Below are 20,987 nucleotides of genomic sequence, written 5' to 3'. Positions count from 1 at the left end.
ACACACTATCATTTGGGGAAAGTTTTCCAGGCAATAATCAGTCCAATTCCAGGTGTACAATAAGATTAAGGTGTGACTACATAAAACATTTTTACAAAGTACACGTGACCATGAGGGTGGTTTCTATAGCTAAAACACCTAGAACCTAGTGAGGTGAGTAGGTCATAAAGTGCTTGTGACATTTCGCTTAAAGATGGCTAATGGTCTCGGGACAGAGGAGTCTAGGATAATCATTCTGGGGAATTAGAATGTTCCCTACAGATATCAAAAAGGTCACCAGGTCATCAACAACCTCCACTCTCAACTTTCTGAATGGAATGCAGGTATTTGACTTTATTTTCTCCTCTTCTACATGGTTAACATTCCTGGTTCTCTTAGGGCTTCTCTATGAGTACAGTTCCTTAGGCCCTCTACAATTGCATATTAATGTATATTCATTGGTGCATCCAATTTTGTAAAGCAAACAGTACTGGACAAAAAATAGATGTAGATACATTAATATTGAGTTCAATGTCCCACACTTATCAATAGATATATGATGCAGACAAAATTAAACAAAGGAAAATCAGAGTTAAATGCATCATTATACTGCATAATTAATAAAGTTAACAGAAATACATAAAAGACTCTTTACAGAAACTCAGTTGCTTTGTCTACAGATCTTCTTAGCAACTTATGGAATTTTCATCAAAAATATATCACATACTAGACCATTGTCTTAGGGTTGCTATTGCTGTGATGAAAAACCATGACCAAAAGCAAACTGTGAAGGAAAGAGTTTATTTGGCTTAGACTTCCATATATCTGTCATTGAAGGAAGGTGGGACAGGAACCCAAACAGAACAATCACCCTGTGGTTTGTTCAGCTTGCTTTCTTATAGAAGCCATGAAGAACCACAATCCCAGGAATGGCACTACACACAATGGGCCCTTCCCCATCAATCAGCTCTTATGGAGGCATTTTCTCAGTTGAAGTTCCCTCCTTTCAGATAGCTCTAGTTTTGTGCCAAATTTACATAAGACTAGTCAGCATAGCCATAAAGTGAGTCCTAACAAAAACAATAACCAGGCTTAATTTCTTATATATTATCAAATGATAATATAATGCCTCTGATAAAGCAAACAAGCAATAGTAAGAAAATCTATATAAATATGTGATTTGACACTTGAATTGTTGTGCCATTAAAAAAATCAAAAAGGTTTATAAATGCCTTGTACCAAATGAAAATGAAGACATGACCTATCAGAACCTTGGGAACATAGCAAAGGTAGTTCTAAGAAGACAGTGTATAACACTAAGTGATTACATACAATAACCACAAAATCTCAGTAGTATAGTTGTGATGGAGGAAGGTCATTGGCTAATAAAGGAACTGCCCTGGCCCATTTTATTGGTTAGAGGATAGGTGGGAGGAGTAAACAGAACAGAACGCTGGGAGGAAGAGGAAGTGAGCTCAGAGACTCCACAGCTCTTTCGGGAGCAGACGCCTGAGAGAGACGCCATGCCCCGCTCCCGGCATGAAGCTCCGACCCAGGATGGACTAGGCTAGAATCTTCCCGGTAAGACCGGTTCTCACAGATTATTAGAGATGGGTTGATCGGGATGTGAGAATTAGCCAGTAAGGGCTAGGGCTAAAGGTCCAAGCAGTGATTAAATGAATACAGTTTGTGTGTTGTTATTTCGGGGCATAAGCTAGCCGAGCAGGCGGCTGGGGTGCTGGGAACGCAGCCCCGCCACTCTTATTACTTCTTAGTTGCCTAAGCAAAACCTGGAAAATTCCAACAACAGTTGACATTCCCACTTAGATGGGAAGAATCTCATGGTGTCCCACCCCTAAATGAAGAGGAACAAGCAATTGCAAATGACTAAGACTGGGAGAATTGGTCTTCCCCAGAGACAAGCACCCTAGTTAAGTTATCCCTTATAGAGAGGTTAGCCACAGAAACATATACATGAAAACAAGACTGCAGGAACTCAGCAATTGTAGTTATATGTTGATTAATTTATATGTATGAATAATAACAAGGTGAAGAAGAGGATGTCATATATTTAGGACAAGAAAATAAAATATGGGAAAGGTAAGGGGGATAAATTCTGTGATTATATTTTAATTAAATTAAAACAAGTAGAATTCCAATAAAAAACAGACAGTACACCACAGGTCTTAGAAACCCAAGAACACTCCAAAAACCCAAATAAGTAACAACTATGGAACAAAAATAACAAATGTAGGTACAAAAATAAATGAAAACAAAATAAAAAAAGTTTTAAAGTGATAAGGGGACTTATTAATAGAATAGGACTAAAATAGTGATACAAAAGTTAATGGAACAAACAGTAGGTTTTCAAAAAGAAAAACAAGATAAAATATCCACAATCAAATTCAGCAAAGGAAAAAGACATGACCCAGATTAATAAAAGTAAAGATGGACAGTGGATGTTGCAAAAGATTATGGTGAAATGTAGAAATCATTAGAGAATAATTTAGAACTGTTGCATTTGAAAGATCTGGACAACCTACAAAGTCTTAGATATGTAGGATTGAACAAAATTAAATAAAGATGATATAAACATGGGGATAAAAATGTAGATCAGCTTATAGAATATTTGACTACATTCAGGAATCCCTAGGTTTGAGGCCTGTAACAGCATAAATCAACATGTTGGTGCACACCTATAATCCCAGCACTAAAGAGGTAGAAGCTGGAGGAACAGGTGTTCAGTGTTATCCTCGGCTACCCAGGGAATTCAAACTAGCTTAGGCTATGTGAGACCCTGTGTGGGGAAAAATGATATAAATAAAAAAGAAGAAAACAACTTAAGTAGATCTAAAACAAGTCAGAAAATTGGGACAGGAGTAAGTTTTCTCCACTAACAAAGCTTAGAATAAGGATTCACAATTGTATTCTACAAACATTTCAAAAACCGATAACACCAGGACTCTCTAACTAGTCCACAAATTTAAAGAAGGAAACACTACCAAACTCATTCTAGGAAGCCATTTTCACCCTGATATTAAATCTAGGTAAGGATACAGTTGAAAAGGTGAATGATAAAGCCAGGAAGTGAAGGCGCACGCCTTTAATCCCAGCACTTGGGAGGCAGAGGCAGGCGGGTTTCTGTGGATTCAAGCTCTGGTCTACAAGAGCTAGTTCCAAGGACAGGCACCAAAGCTACACAGAGAAACCCTGTCTCAAAACAAACAAACAAGCAAAAAATGATGATGAAAAAACTCTTAATAAAATACTTGCTAACCGAATCTAACAATCCCTTAAGAAGGTCATAAGCTATGATCTGGTTTAATTCTGGGGATGCAAGAATGGGTCAACATAAACACATCAGCAAGTGTAATTCAGCCTATAAATGGGCTCAAGGAAAGAAACTGCATGATGATCTGAGTCTATAAAAAATGATTTTCAACAAAGTTAAATATCCTTCTTGATAGAAAAATGAGGAACTGAAGGAGTGTTCCTCAACATAGTCATGGCTTTAAATGAGAAGCCTAAGGTAACTCCTACTGACAACTGAGAGCATCCTCTCTAAAATCTACAATCAGACAAGGTTGCCTACTCTCTCCATTTTTCTCTTCTCCTTCTTCTTCTCCTTCTCTTCATTTTTCTTCTATAAATAAAATTAGCTAGTTTTTCTTTCCTTTTTAAAATTTTATTGAAAATACTTTTTTTCATAAAATATATTCTGATTACGTTTTTCCCTTCCCAAAACTCCCACATTCTCCCACCTCCCTTCCCATCCAAATCCACCACCTTTTTTTCTCTTTCATTAAAAGACAAAAAGCATCTAATAGTAATAAAAAAATAAAATAAAAGCATACAAATAAGAAAAGGGCAAAGCAGAGAGAAGAAAAATTCAAAGGAAAAGAACAAGAAAAATGTATAAATGCAGAAGCACATAGGTTCACACACAGAGAAATCCCATATAAACACAAAACCAGAAACCATAATAGATACATAAGATACACAAGACCATAAGGAAAAAAAAATAAAGTCCTACCAGACGGTGGTAACATATGCCTTTAATTTCAGCACTTGGGAGGGAAAGGCAAGAAGATCTCTGTGAGTTCAAGGTCAACCTGGGCTACGGAGTGAGTTCCACTGCAGCCAAGGCTATATATACATATATATGTCTGTGTGGTGAATTGAAAGACAATGGCTTCCCAAAAGATTGGCATTATTAGTAGGTGTGACCTTGTTGAAGTAGGTGTAGCCTTGTTGGAAGAAGCATGTCACTCTGGGGGCAGGCTTTGAGATCTCTTTTACTCAATCTTCATTCAGTGTGATTGCCATCAGTTGAATCCCTGCTGCCTGCAAGATGTAGGCCTCTCAGCTACTTCTCCAGAACCACATCTGCCTGCATGCTTCCGTGTTCCCCATGATGATGATAATGGACTGAACCTTTGAAACTGTCAATAAGCCACCCCAATTAAATGATTTTTTATGAGTTATCATGGTCATGGTGTCTCTTCACAGCAATAAAAGCTCTAACAAAGACATCCTGAGAAAAGGAATATCCATAAGTATTACTGAGTTTATGTTCTGTTGGCCATCTTCTGCTGGACATGGGACTTGCCCTTGCCCTTAAGAATGCTCTCTTGGAAAAAACTAATTTTTCGTTTGCAAGTCATTATCAATTGGAGATAACTCTAAGTAAGGGATGGGGGCTTGTGTTAACTTCTTTTCTCAGTGCTGAGGCCCCATCTGGTGAAGACCCATGCAGGCTCTGTCTATGCCTCCTCTTCTGCAGAGTTCCCTAAGCCTGGAGGGGAGGGGTTTGATGAAAACATCCCATTTAGGACTGAGATTTCAAGGTCTCTCACATTGTCTAGTTGTGGTTTCCTACACTAGTTCTTATCTACTGTAGGAGGAATCTTCTCTGGTGATTGCTGAGTGAGACACTGATCCATGAGTACAGCAGAATGTCCTAAGGAGCCATTTTATAATTATATTCCTTTAAGGAAAAAAATGTATTTTCTTTGCCTGTCTAGTTTCAAGTTCTTTATCTATCTAGTTCCAGGTTTCTTTGCCAATCTAGTTCCAGGTTCATGGTCACCAAGCAGTGGGCAGGCATGGATCCATGAAAATGACCTCAAATCCAACAAGATATTGCTTGGTTACTGTGACAACTTTTGTGTCACTGTTTCACTAGGGTATCACGTAGGCTGGTCACCATTGCAGACTGTGGGCTTTGTAGCTGCTTTGGTGAATTCCCTTCTCCTCTCATGGAACGTAGAGTTCCACCCATGAACTCCAGTTCCACCATCAAGACTAGTCAAGAGGTGTGAACACTCTAGTTAGGCTTCTCCATGTTCAGTAATATTATATGTAATTACTGTCTTCAGAAACAGTACCTTGCCACGAGTGTATCGAGAGCAAGTAATAGCCTTGGAAACAGCCCTAGTTCTTTCTGGTTTCCATGGAGCTACTTTGATTCTTGAGCAAGGTTTCAAAAACATTTCTTTGGATGAATGAAGTTCTCTTCAACAAATAGTGATAAGCAGAATGGAGATAAGTACATGTAGAAAAACAGAAGAATCTCAGTTTTTCACCTATAAAATAATCAATTTAAAATGGTTCAGAGGTCTGAATATAAGATCTGAAACATTGAAAGAGTGAGGAGAAAATATTTCAAAATACAGGCACAAACAAGGACTTTTTTGAAAAGTCTCCATCCATTCTCGAGTAACAAGAATTGAAAGAGGGAATTGCATAAAATTTAAAAGCTTCTTCACAATAATATAACTTAAACATATATTAAAACAGATATTCAATCAAAAGGGAGAATATTTGGAGACAGGAGAAGACTAGAAGGAAGGGGAAGATAGTGAGAAACTGGGGGAAGTCTCTCTCTCTCTCACTCTCATACACAAACACAGACACACACATAAAAGAGCAAAAGAAAGCATATATATGCATAAATATATATCATGCTAAGAGAAACAGAATTATTTCGATCAAGGAAGAAGACTAATTGGAGTGGGAGAGTGTATATAAAAATGAACAAAGTACAGTGATGTACATTAATGAAGATATAATAGAAACATTATCTTAAATGGTAAGTTTAAAAATAACTGATAAAAGATGTAATCCTGTAAATTCTTACCACCCCGGTAATACTTCACTTCTGAAGTCTAGAGACCATGCATGCTAGCAATCTAAACCAAGAAAACTGTATGTTGCGTCTGAGTCTGCCTATGCTGAAGCATAGCTCAGGCAAAAAACCACCATAATGGTAGTCAAGGCAGAGTGGATAGCATCCAGATAATGGTTCAGGCTTTGAAATCAATTTTTAATTTGTTCAGGACACACCGACTCTAATTCTAAAAAAAAAAAAAAAAAAAAAAAAAAAAAAAAAAAAAAAAAAAATCAAAAATCAACTTAGAATATGTCTGGTCTGACAAGTTAGTGTGGATTCAACTTTAACAGATTGCTACAGGTCTTAAATATGATCACAGCTTTCATATATCTTACACAGAAAATCTGTAGAAAAATGCCCCATTATGCCTGTCCAGATAGTCATAAGATCTCAGGAAATGATTTTGTATACCTTTTGTAATATTTATTAAAATTTAAAACATTAGTATCTTTTTTAGAATTCCTTGTAGTGTCTTTCCATAATTCACATTTGGTTCTCCCCCTACTTTCCATCTCCCAGAAGTTTAAGCAGAAACAGCTGAGCCTTCATGAGCATATGGCCCACAGACGTAATAAAAGGACAATGTGTGTCATCCGTGGATTTCTCACTAGTGCTTAGAGCTTGAGCTTAGAAGCAAAATCTCCCTTTCACAGTATTAAATAAAGCCATTAGTATAATCTGTGTAAAATCAAGTATCACGTATTGAGAGCATCAATCAAATTCATAAGAAAACTTCACCAGTGCCATCCTTAGGATGAAAAGGCATTTAAGCACCTAATCATGTGTGACGCTCTCGGTGCTGAGAAATTAATTTCATAGCTCTGGGCTAGTGACCTATAGTAGTTGTACAGCTTGAAAGGCAGGATGGGAAAGACCCACGTCCAGCTATGTCATGTGCTCAACAGAAAATAATGCTGAACATTTGGGGCATGTTTGCGTGCAATGATTGCAGAAGGAAGTATTTAGAGGGAGCAGCCACGTCTGAGCTATCTTGTTTTCTATTTTTTTATTAATTTATTTATTTATTAAAGATTTATGTCTCTTCCCCACCACCACTTCCCATTTCCCTCCCCCTCCCCCAATCAATTCCCCCTCCCTTGTCAGCCCAAAGAGCAAGAATCAAGCCTTTCTGGTGCCAGTTGATTTTACATAGTGAAAATCTCCACTAAATGAGAACAAAAAAGCTCCTAGAAGAAATTACTGCATTAGACGGCATTTGAGCTTTTCCTCCAGTGCTCAAAATCACTTCAAATAGCTGTCCATCTCATTATAGTACACAAAAAATGCATTCTTTTGTGACCTCAAAAGTAATTTCTTCTTCTTGTCTTCACTGCCTGAAGTTCTCTCTCCTCTATCTCGTATTCTGTTGACCTCTGAGATTCCCATTAGGCATTCTAAATTTTTCATTTCCAGATTTTCCTCGGTTTGAATTTCTTTTTTTTTTTTAAATTCTATTTCCACATTCGGGTCTTAAACTGTTTCATTTATTTACTTCCACTGTGTGTTCGTGTTTCCACTGATTTCTTTACAGGGTGGTCTGGGCTTGAGTTATGCTGGTCAACAGTAGTAGGATTGTTGGGCTCTATATGCCAGCTTTTATGCTGTCCTCTAGGCATCTGAGTTTAAGCTCTAGGTGCTGATATCTGGTCTTATCATTTTAGAGGGTTTCTGTGTCTTGGTTTCTGTTGTCCTCTGTGGTTCTTAAAAGAGTGGAGAGGTTGGGTGTTACCTGGTCGAAAGTGTGCTAATCCTGTTTCTCTGGCCAGTGTGCACTCTTGTCCTGAATTCGCAGCACTGTATTCCCTATTCTACCAGTTCATAGCCTTGTGAGCACAGTTAACTTCTTCTACATTTGTTGGCCTCTGTTTCCTTTTTCATAGTTAAGTAAGTTTGTCATCTGATACAGTTGGGATAAGATTTGGATTGGTGGCTCACTGGTGACACACCAGCTAAGCAGGACAGGGAAATGGGTAAGCCTATTGAAGGCTTTCACCTCTCCCTCCTTCACTCCAAATCCAATCCCCCAGTCTCACCCCTAGCTCCACAACAGAACACCAGCTACAGCCCTCCTTCCCCTGCCCATATCTCCTGTTCATCCCACACAAACTCCCCTCCCAACTCCCCCTCTTTGCTTTATCCCAGCCCTCAAATCCAGCAGGCATCCCCTGCTAACCCTCTGGATTTGCCTGCCAGAAAACCAGGTAGACAACATGCAACTCCTCTCTTCTCCCTCTGTTCCCCCAGATCCCATCCCTCAGTCTCACCCCCAGCTCTGTAGCAGCACACCTGCTGCAGTCTCATTTCCTCTCTAACCCCATCCCCTAAAACCTTATCCTCCAACATTTCTTCCCCCAACTCATGTCCCAGCTACCAACAGCAGCAGGTGTTCCCTGTGAACACAGCCCTGAGCAGGCCAGGGAAACAGGAACCACACAGCCATGACACTCCCAGGAAATCCAGAGAGGACACAGAAACCCAGAAACAAAACCCCACTCAACAAAGACAAATGCCGAAGTCAGCATCTAGACCTATAATCATCCAAACTCACAAGTTAGATGTCCTTTTGAGGAGGGAGGGAGAGGAAAGAAGGGGAGTAGGGGAGCGGGAGGGGAATGGGAGAAGGGGAGGAAGTGTAAATTTTTTGAATGGAAAAAAAATCACAATGAGTAACAACCAGAGCAATGTATCCACTAAAACCCAGTTATCCTAGCACAACAGGCCTTGAATATTCCAACACAGCTAAAGAGCAACAACAAACAAAAGATACGGAAACCAAATATATGAAGAAGATAGGGGCCCTTAAAGTGGAAATGAACAAATCCCGTAAGGAAATCTAAGAAAAAACAAACAGTAGAAGGAAATTAATAAAACTGTTCAAAACCTGAAAGTCCAATATGGCTCTTTTTTACATTCTCTCTCTCTCTCTCTCTCTCTCTCTCTCTCTCTCTCTCTCTCTTTCTCTCACTCGTGTGTGTGTGTGTGTGTGTGTGTGTGTGTGTGTGTGTGTGTGTGTGTTAAAGGACATATATGGAAGTCAGAAGACAAGCTGCAGAAGTCAGATCTCTCTTTCAACTATAAGGATCACTGTGTGGGTTCCAAGAATTAAATTAATATTGTCAAATGTGCAAGAACCTGCCTTTATTCAATAAGCCATCATGCCACCCCTGTGTGTATATTTATGCATAGAAAGTGTTAGGATATGTTGAGGAATATTAATTGAAGATGTGTTACATTCATTTATGCTGTGACTCATTTGCTAAATGATGCAAAGATGTGTTGCATTCTTTTAGGCTACATTTGTTTAGCCCTGTGAAGCTGTGTTACTTTGCCTGTCTAGTACACCTGATTGGTCTAATAAAGAGCTGAATGGCCAATGGCAAGGCAAGAGAAAGGACAGGTGGGGCTGCCAGGCAGAGAGAATGAATAGAAGGAGACATCTGGGAAGAGAAGATCAAGGATCAAGAGAAGGAGGAGAAAAGAAGACATCAGGAGCCAGATACCCTGCTACAAAGCAAGCCACAGAACAAGAACTAATGAAATGTATATAGATTAGAGAAAGATAAAATCCCAGAGGCAAAAGGTAGATGGGATAATTTAAGAAAAGCTGGCTAAAAATAAGCCAAGCTAACGCCAGGCATTCATAAGAAAGAATAAGCTTGGTGAACTTATTTAGGAACCAGGTGGCAGGGCCACAGAAAGCAAAAGAGTTATTAAAAAAAAACTAACTACAATGATATTCAACTTATATCTTGAATTCCCTAACTTTACCATTTTATTTATTCAAGTGTCATTCTTAAACTATAGAGTGAAATTGGATGTTTATATATGTGTTTTTATGTATATACATATATGAATTTATGAATTTGATAATTTTCTAAAGAGGATTTTGTTTTATTTTTAGTTATAAGTGCTAATGATTCTTTTCTGGCAAATACATAAGTGAATAAAATGTTTTACGTCCATTCCATGTAACTCAGAAATTTAACTTCAAATAACATAGGCTAAGAAAACAACTTAAAAAGCTAAATCAATATACGTGTGATTATTCCCAGCTTAACATTATTTATGACTGAAAAAGAAGCATGAAATAGATGCCCAATCATAACGAAATGGCTTTAGGTTAAGGATGGACAAACAGCAAACAGAGCACTTGCAGGATTAAAATTGTCTGATAGGTAAGTGCAATAAACCAGCATGCCAAGCACACCACGCTCTAGAACAAAAGAGCAGACTAGAGTGAGACACTGTTCATTGGTAAGACTAAAAAGATTTATATGTCAAAGAGAGGGATAAAGCAGCAAATTCAATAATGAAAAAGTAGGGTTTTTTTTTATTCACTTTGCCATTTTCAATCTGTTTAGCTTTTCTGACTAAAGCATTTCTTTTATTTCAGCAGAACACAAAGATGAGGCTTTGTTGTTGTTGTTGTTGAACATAGAGTTTCACTAACCTAAATACCACTTGAAATAATCGAATGAATATTGTTTTGACATTCTAATAGCGTTTCATTGCAACAAACTGTCTTATGATAAGAGGATTTACTTTAAAGAATTTTTAATGAAAGTATGTTTGTACATATTTTTAAAATTATTTTGTGCTGTGTGACTTCACACTGACTAGCTACAAATTACGAGCTTTTATTATATGTTGTATGAAGTACATCATGCTAACCCTGAATACATGCTTAATAAACAGTATCATTAATTATATGTTAAAGGCAAAAAGTAATGAAATAAGATTATGGGGATCTGAGTAGATATACATTTATATAAGATCAACAAATAGTGCCACATTTTGAATTTTGAATCAAATTTATAGAATTAAAATTTTCCTTATTGATTTCAGTATTTCTTCTGAGACAAGTACTTTGGTGAGTTTAGTTTTTAATCTATGGTTTGTTTTTCTTGTGTGAGTCAACTGATCAGATTTACTCAGTTATACTAACAAACACAAGAATGCTGACAAAGACTCACGATCTTTCTGTTGACTTTTCTTCCATTATGACAAGATTCTTTCATTATGACAGTTCCACTACCATATACCTGTGGTAGTGAAATCACCAACATTAAGTAATCTGCCTTCATATATTTAAACTACTAAACATAAAACATATTCTTTGAAAAATATTTATTTTAATTTTATTTATTTAATTTAATTTTAATAAATATGTATGTACAAATGTCTGCATGCATGAATGTACACCACATGCATGCCTGGTGCCCAAGGGAGTCAGAAAATAGCATCAGATCTAAAACAGGGGTTAATGTAATTGTGAGCTGTGATATCGGTGCTGGAAACTGAACTCGTGTTCTCTGAAAGAACATCAAGTGCTTATAACACGGGATCCATCTCTCCAGCCCCTCCCATTTACCTTTAATAGAGCCCTGTAACCAGACCCAGCCCCCTGTCAATGACGATCAACTCAGTTCTTCTTCATAAGACACTAGCACAACCCTCACCAAAGAAAAGCAAAGGGTAAACCTTTCACAGCACTGAGTGAAAGTTGATTAAGCAAATAAGCTCATGCATGAAAATATTGGAGATTTTCATCAATTATATACCAAACTATTACTAGAGATACCATAAAGGCACAATTTCCATTGTAATGTTGTTTTATAGAAGCAATAAATTGAAAATAGTTTAAATGGCCATCATAATAAAATGATACTAAAAATTATGAGATGCCCTTATTATGAAATATCAAGTGTGCAATAAAAAAGGATGAGAAGCTATTTTCTATTGACCTGGAAAGATGTCCATGGCATATCATTTTTTAAAGTAGCAACAGACCCATGTTGTCTGTAAGAGCACATGTTAATTAAAATTTTCAAAGAAGAGGCCAGCAATTTGAATGAGAGCAAGGGCAAGGCAGCATATGGGAGGTTTAAGAAAAGGAAAAGAGAATTGGGAATTGATGTAATTATATTATAATCTCAAAAAATAAAAACTTAAATTTTCTCAATATATAATATATATACATAGTTGTTATGACTATGATGAAATTTGAAATATTTAATTTCTAATATTTAAAATTTTTTAACACAGTGGACTTATTGGCAATTTTTTATTTGTAACCATTTGATTTTTCTAAAATAAAATACAGTATTCACATAATGAAATTAATATCTATTATGGAAAACTTTAAGATATACAAAAATAAAAATCATATTTCTGTTAAAATAACGATGAAAGTGTACCATAGTGAATAACTTAATTCATTATTTTCCAGTCTCTTTTTTCATAACTCATAATAGTCATCTCACATCTCTCCCAAATAAGAGCAGCACAGAAGACTGCTAACAGACAGGACACCTGCTTGATCATCAAGTGTGGTAGCTGTAAAGCTGAGGCAGATCCAAGCATGCGCATGTCTCAGCACAAGTCTCAGGTGATGCTGATACTGCTGGGCTAAGGAATACATTGCTGTATTATTTTAATTAAAAACATTTCACACATTTTGATCGTATTCTCCTTTTCTGACTCATTCCAGATACCTACCCACCCAATTTCTCTTTGCTCTCTCTAGCTCTCTCCCTCCCTCCCTCCCTCTCTCTCCCTCTACCTCCATCCCTTTCTCGAAATATCAACTCAAACAAAAAAAAATAAAACAAAAGATTCCAAAACAAAACAAAAAGCCCCTCCCCCACCAGTAAATAAAACCACATGAGCTTTGTGTTAGCCAATCCCTTTATTGGTTTTGCCTGTAGGGTGCTTTAAACACCCAGGTGTAGGAAGGAAATTGCTTGTTCATCCTGGCTTCCCAAAACCAAAATAACCACACAGAAACTGTATTAATTAAAACCCTGCTTGGCCCATTAGCTCTAGCTTCTTATTGGCTAACTCTTACATCTTAATTTAACCCATTTCTATTAATCTGTATATCACCATGAGGTTGTGGCCTACCAGCAAAGTTTCAGCACGTCTATCTCCTGTGTCAGATCCATGGTGTCTCCCCGACTCTGCCCTTCTTCCTCCCAGCATTCAGTCCAGTCCTCCCCGCCTTCTTAAGTTCTGCCCTATCAACAGGCCAAGGCAGTTTCTTTATTTATTAATTGTAATCACAGCACACAGAAGGGACTCCCACATCACCCAGGGATGCTCCATTGAAGAAATACTGATTCTTTTTTTCTTTCCCATAAGGTATCAAAATGAAAACAGCTTCGTGTTTAGTATTGGAATGCTGCATCCATTCTTCCCCTCAGGACTGGGACCACATCTAACTTGTACATGTGTGGGCCCTATGCTTGCTGCCACCATCTCTGAGTTCATATGTATACCAATCGTATTGTAACTGAATTATTTCCCTGCAGGCACCCACCATTCCTTGCTTTTACAGTCTTTTGGCCTCCTCTTCTGAGTAGATCCATGAGCCTGGAAAGGAGGAAATTCACAAAGACATCCCATTTAGGTCTCAATGCTCCAAAATCTCACTTCTGCACACTGTCCAGTTGTGAATCTTTGCATTAACTCCCATCTCCTGCAAGAAGAAACTTCTCTGATATGGGTGAAGTGAGACACTGACATATGTGTATAGAAATATGTCACTTGGAGTCATTTTATGGTATGCCCCTTTAGCAGAACCATAGTAGGAGGTTTGAGGAAACCATACTTTGTAAGTTGCTATTTGGCATATTAGAAATGTCTGAATTTTACATTGTATTTCTTAAATTATGGTAACACATATATGCTATAAATATTTTTTAATGATACTAAATATTTTTAAAAAATTCTACTCCTAATGAATATTCTTTGAGTAAGTAGAGACTAGGACTATTTTCCAGAGCCTGGAAAGAGTGCAGAGAGGGAAAGAAGAAAAGATGACGATGTGTGTATAGAGGTGACTGGATAGGAGGATGACTTCTGGTGTCCTTTACCATAATAGCCTAACTGTGGTCCAGGGAATTCTCAAGGTTTCCAACACAAAGTAGTGATTACACATGGTTATTCTTACACATTTCAAGCATGTACTGAAACATTATGCCGTATATATCTCATTACTACACTGTCATTTAAGACAAACTGCTTTCATATGATTAAACAGAAATTTAACTCATTTCTTTATTTTCTTGATTATATGTTGTTCAAGTTTCCTTTCTATTGCTGTGATAAAAACATTCTAACAAAAAGCAACCAGGGAAAAGGGGGTTTATTTGGCTTACACTTCCAGGCCACAGTACATCATTGAGAAAAGTCGGAGAAGGTGATCAAGGAAGAAATAGACAGGTAGGAGTCGTGATAAAATACCCCTTACCAGCTTTCTTATAACACCACCTGTATGGATTAATTGCATTAGTGATTAACTCCAATTCACCAATAACATATACATGTCACATTAAGGAAAAACCTCTGTGAGACCCTGTGTGTAGCTATCTTTATTGAACTGCACAGAAAACATCACATAAGGAAGAATGAACGCTGCATTAAAATCTTGGTTTTACAAGAGATTAAGTTACTGATTCCAGATGACCCCAACTGACCCAGATAACAAACAATGCTACAAACAACATTGTTATCAGGCAATATTCATATGCTCTGGTCAACATTTATGGTGCATACTAATTTTATAAAATTTCTTTAAACTTCTATTTAGCTGTTTTCAATAAATGATTATTAGAATACTCAAGCATGACTCTGGGTTTGAGGCATAGAAGATTAAATAATTAAAGATTATATCTATGAATTAGCCTAGGTTGTAAAAGATTATAATATTGTTTATTACACTGTTCTCTTAAAGGAAGGTTAAACAAACAGGCTGAGTATGTAGAAGGCTAGAAATCTTATGTTTTAAGTGATCTTGGGGCATTTTATTTACTCTGGCTGTGAGCAAAAATTCCATCCCTTCAAATGTGAGATATATATTTATTCCACTGCCAAAACCACCTACACAGTCTCAGGAAGATCTGGGCATTCCTGAATCAGTGAATAATCAAGACATTCTGCCATAATGATGCTCACAGGCCAATATTATCTAGGTAGTTTCCCAGTTGAGGATTTCCCTTCAGGTGACTCTAACCTGTGTCAAGTTAGCAATCAAGGCAACTCACAACAAATATCCTTTACCTATCTTAAGTGTCTAAAATAATTCTGAAGTCACAGCAAACATTTCTAATGCTTAAAATAATTTCATAAAGCCAAAGTTCATCAAATACAAATAGTTTTAGACCCTTGGAAGACAGCAGTTTTCTACCTACATAAGAAATAAATGAGATCATCCACTATGCTACACCCTCACTTAAAAAGTTTTTTATTATAACTCAAAAAGTTGCCTAAGATTTTCTCCAAACTAAAAATAATAGAAACCAAAGGGAATTGGTATAAATTTATGAATGGATTTTGCTATACTTACCTTGTCTACAAAAGAAACTATCAATATTCCTCATATGAAGGATTAAAGTTAGGATAAGCTCTTTTAAGTCATTGTTACAGAGTGCAAATGCAAAAAAAAAAACTCATTTTGTACTTGATAGAAAATATAGTAGAGAAAATAGAGAAAACCAGATGTAGTGATATATGCTTTTTATTCCAATACTTACTAAGCAGAGGCAGGTGGACCTCTGTGAGTTCAAGGCCAGCCTGGCCTACATAGTGAAATTCACACCTACAATGCCTTCAAAATGAGACTTTATCTCAAAATGAAAAGTAAATAAAATATAACAAAGTAGAGAAAGCAATATATAGAGTAGTGAGAAATAAATATCAACATTTTCGGGTTTTCTGTCCCCTTTCCTACAATTACTACAGTTTAGAGTTACCTTGAAATGTGAACAAATATCACCAAGAGTAGAGACTGATCTGAGACTTTTGCGATATGATTCTAAATAAGAGACTCTCCACTTCTTTTGACTTATGTTGATTATTTCCATGTATGGGATCTCTTACAAAAGTTAAGGACCAACCACCTCAGCACATTTCCTAAGGTGGGGAGAACAGAGTCATTTAAACAGTGCGCACTGGAAACAGTTTTAAAAGCACACCACAGTCTACATCCTGGATCTCCCTTCATTATCTGACAAATTTGAACCAATCACTGTTCACTTTAGTTTCTCATGGAAAGGTGAGATACTATGTCTTATATGAACAAATTCTTGTCAAAACTGAATAAAAATAACCTAGTTAATACAATTACACACTACACAGAGTGAACACCTAACAAATTATGTAGATATTCTCTTCCATCTACCAGCATTTGGAATGTAGTAACGTTCAGTGAATGAATGAATGAATGAATGAATAACATAGTAATGGATTAAGATTCTGAATAAAATAACAAAAGTTTTAGATCTGCTTCCAGACACCTCAACTAAGAAAATATACCACGAGACATTATTTCCCTTGCTGAAAACTTAACCTGAAATGTTTCTGCTTATGTGTTTTTCACAGGACACAGCAAAACTATCCCTCAAAAGGAATCTAGGAAAGAGAAAAAGGTTCCAAAGTGCCAGGGAAGAGACCTCCATCAGAAATGCCACCATATTTCCACCAGTCTCTTCTGGCTCCCCTAGGGTACTTTGTGTGCCTTTTGATGGGAACTCTGGTATTTCTTTCCTCAGTGGCATTTCAAAGATGACAGCTCCAGCTGTCCACTTGTCCTTCTCTAGTGATTCATGCCCAGCAGATGGTGCAAATCGCTTGGCATGTAGTCACTGGATCAGTGCTGGTGAAAAGGTCATGCCAGACGTCTGATGACTTTTTTGAAGTTGCTCATTCTGGTGACAGTGAACAGTTGTAGCACAGTCTTGGCTAAATGTAAGGAAAAGGCACTGAACTTTAAACAAATCTAGAAGATGGGGCTTCGGGTCTTTAATGGTTCCTGCAATGAGTTTTAGTAATATAGTTTTCATTAATCATACTATTTGTTGGAGGAATGTGTCATTTTCTCATCTGAGACTTCTACTGCCTGGGATTAAAGTAAGCCCACTTTATGTCAGCATAAATGACATCAGAATGAGCACAGGAATAGACAGTAGTCCATTTTCATTATAGTCCCAATTTTACCTACGTTTTTCTGGGAAATCTGGGCAAAGAATTTCACATGTAGTGACTTTTAGATCCTGAATTTTTTCAATAAAGATGAAAATATCCTTCTGCCGACATCACAAGGTGATTTTGGGAAACATTAAGTAACAAATTCATGAAAGTGATTATAACAAGGTATTATACAGGTTATATACAGGTATTATAACAAGTTATGAAGCAGAATGGGGTCATATTTTGCTTGTGCTCTAACACATAAAGCTTACCTGGAGTATGGAGCTAACCGTAGAGGCCAGGCAGTGGTGGCACACACCTTTAATCCCAGCACTTGGGATCTCAAACCAAAGGAACCAAATGAAAGTGCACAGTGAGGTGCACAGTGAAGCATGATGGGAACTCTTGCAAGAGACTCAACCAGGGAAGAGCTCCTGAAGGGAGTGTTTATCGCCACCAGTAGCAGAGAATACCTCCTGTGCTGCAAGAGCCAACAACATAGCTCCTTCACCATAGTCTATGACACTGTGGTAGTCTGGATGTAATTGGCCTCCATAAACTCATAGGGAGTGGCACTGTTAGGAAGTGTGACCTTGTTAAAGTAGTTGTTGCCTTTTTGGCAGAAATGTGTCACTGTTGAGGCAGGCTTTGAGGTCTTCTATGCTCACTCTATGCCTAAGTCAGTTCATTTTCTGCGGCCTGTGGATCAAGATGTATAATTCTCAGCTCCTTCTCCAGCTCCATGTCTGCCTGCATGCCACCATGTTTCCTGCCATGATGACAATGGACTAAACCTCTGAACTGCATGCTACCCCAATTAAATGTTTTCCTTTATAGAAGTTGTCTCCTGCTGTCTCTTCACACCAATTGAAACTCTAACTGAGACAGACACCTTTGTCAGGAGCACAGACTTTTATTCATTATTAAAATATCAGGATATTTCTGCTGGAGACTTTGGTGAAGATTACAAACTAGGATACCATTTCTCTGATATATTTATTGATTACTGTATTTAACAGCTATTATAGCATATATATATATGTGTGTGTGTGTGTGTGTGTGTGTGTGTGTGTGTGTGTGTGTGTTCAGAGTAATAAAGAGGAAATTGCCCAAGTCCTATAGCTCCCCAGTGCTAATTCTAATTCCAGAGTATTTGCTCTTCCTGTCATACAAATGCCTGAGGAGAGGTAGGAGGGTTAAATTATTCTGAGGAAAATATGTATTAAGGGAATAGGAAGACAATTTGGTAGGTGAAGTCCTTTTTGTACAGGAATGAGGATCTAAATTCTAATCCATGGCATTTAACATGAAAACCTGGGCATGGTGGCATGAGCTGTAAGCCCAGCTCCGGGAGGTAGAAACAAGAGGCACATTATAGGGCCTTACTGTCCAGCCAGGCCAGTCATCAGTGGGTCCATGTTGGCTGAAGCTGCTCACTAGTTTCCCGACCATTCTGACTCAAAGTAATTAAACAGAAACTATATTACTTAAATCACTGCTTGGCCAATCACTTATTCATATTGATACCTAGCTCTTATATCTTAAATTAATTCATTTCTATTAATCTGTGCATCGCCACATGGCTATGGCTTATCTGCAAGGTTCCAGTGGGCTCAGCAGAGGCGTCTGTCTTTGGTGACAGCTACATGGCTTCTCCCTGACTCCACCTACTCTCTCTATACATAGCTCTCCCAGCCTAGCTCTAACTCCTCCTCCATTTGCTTGGAATATCCACTTTGCCCTATTCTGCTAAGCCACTGGTGGAAACAGCTTTATTCATTAACCAATAAAAGCAACACATATACAGAAGGACTTCCCACTTCAGGTGAAGGTTCAAGGAGAGACTCTGTCTCAAACAGTGCAATGAGAACAATAGAGGAAGACACCTGACGTCAGCCTCTGGCCTCCACAAAAGTGAGCGCATGTGCACAGGGGCACATAAGGAAGAGGAAGAGGAGAAAGAAAAGCGGTAAGAACAGTGAAATGAGTGCTGAAAGAGGTGAAGACATTGACCCAAAGGATACTTCTATTGAATTATCACAATCCCAAACTCATGCTGCAAAAGAAGATTTTAACTATGGATTTCTGTGGCACACATTGTTTATGGTATGTCATCTTGCAAAACAAAGTGGAAAATCCAGCATCTTAAAGATTTTCTTTGTTGGGGAGAATACTGAATATATTATTTGAAAAATTTAAAGATAAAGCAATCTTATCCCAAAGTTTGTCAAATTTTTGAAAGGAAGAGATTTTTTTAATTTATTTCTAGAAGTTTAAAACTAGGTGACCCTGAATTAGTGACCTCAGTGGAAGAGGAGCACTAGTAAGGTTGTCTATGCTCTCTCTATTCTGCAGCACGTGGAACATGGGTCATAGAACACATCCAACCTTCAGGAAACTCTTGGACCTAAAACTGCAGCAATGTGAGACCCTTGAAATTATTATTACAAATACTCCTCAACTGGAGATTTTATCTGTCTCCACAGCACACTCAGCCAGCATGACACTGGAGGAAGAGAGAAAGGCTGAACTAAAGAACAGGATTTTAACCGTTAAAAGTGTCTGTTCTGTATGACTGAAGTACTGAACCACACACAGCATACTCCACTCCTGAAGTGATTATCTGTGAGACTTGTGTGTTCGAACTGAATGGTTTTTATATCTCTGATTTTGCTGAAGACTAACAAAATAAAGTTATTTTTGAAGTTGATATTTAATTAGTCCATATGTTAGAGATTTTTTTAAAGCAGCTTTGTTTTAAAAATGTTGTTAACTTGGCTAAAATTTAGTCATACTTTTATTTAAATTTATAAAGTGTGGCATTATTTTCTGCTTTCTGTAGAAACATATGCTTCAGGGACTTTAATACCACCTTTAGGACCAGATGGCGCTGGAAAATAATACTCTTTCCTTCCTGTCTGAGGTCCAGAACTGATGAAAAATTAAAGTACAGGATATAGATAGAGGTTTAAAAAACAGCTTTATTACTGAAAGCAAAGAGGATTAGCTAATATGGAATTAAACCTGCATCCAGAGGCTTCTAATCATGCCATTCATGATTCAAACAGATGCAAACACCCAGTGCAGGCAGAATGTGGGCTTTTCCAAAGTTCAAGAATCTATCTGAATGCTTGAGACTAAAGAAAAAGGTAAAGGAAGCATCCTGTGCAAACAGAGGAGAATGACTAGGCTAGTCTTCTCCCAGACCCATGTTCAGGGTAAAGTGAGCTAACGGGTCAGATAAAGAGGGAATATACAATGACAGGAGAGACCCTTCACAGGAAAAGCTGCAGTAATCTAGTCACAATAAGATGAGGAATCAATGAGACCCAGCGTTCCTTTTTTTTTCAGTATTTATTCATTGCTTGTTCTTAAGTGTGAAAAATGGTAACTAGGTAGACTGATTATAAAAGTAATATGAGTGTTACCTAAATTTGTCCCTATATAGGGACACATCCACATATACAAAAAATGCATACATATATTTATACTGTATTTAAAAGAGAGGGACTATTGCATTTAATATTCTTTGGGGTTATAAAATAACCAAGAAGGCATTCTTTAACAGATACTAGTAAAAGTAGCAATTAAATAATTATATAACCCAATTGTTCTGGAAATTTGCACTATATATAAGTTTTGTGCACTGAGACATATGGCTTTGAAAGAGGTCAACACTTTTCTACACCCAATGGCAGCTGTGATTCCCTCTGTCTCATCTGGTGATGCATTTTAATTGTTTGATAATTGTGAATAATTGGTTTCACATGCATCTAAGAGCATAGGAATTTGAGAGTTTTTCAGTTGCGAACATCTAAAATAGTTGTGATTGAATATTTAAAAGAAACTGAACCTAATTTTAAATAAA

Source organism: Microtus oregoni, unplaced genomic scaffold (assembly GCF_018167655.1).
Source record: "Microtus oregoni isolate MIOR12 unplaced genomic scaffold, Mior012 000018F_ref0000195, whole genome shotgun sequence".
Lineage (NCBI taxonomy): Eukaryota > Metazoa > Chordata > Mammalia > Rodentia > Cricetidae > Microtus > Microtus oregoni.
The sequence above is the reverse complement of the archived record's forward strand: the minus strand, read 5'-3'. Positions refer to the sequence as shown.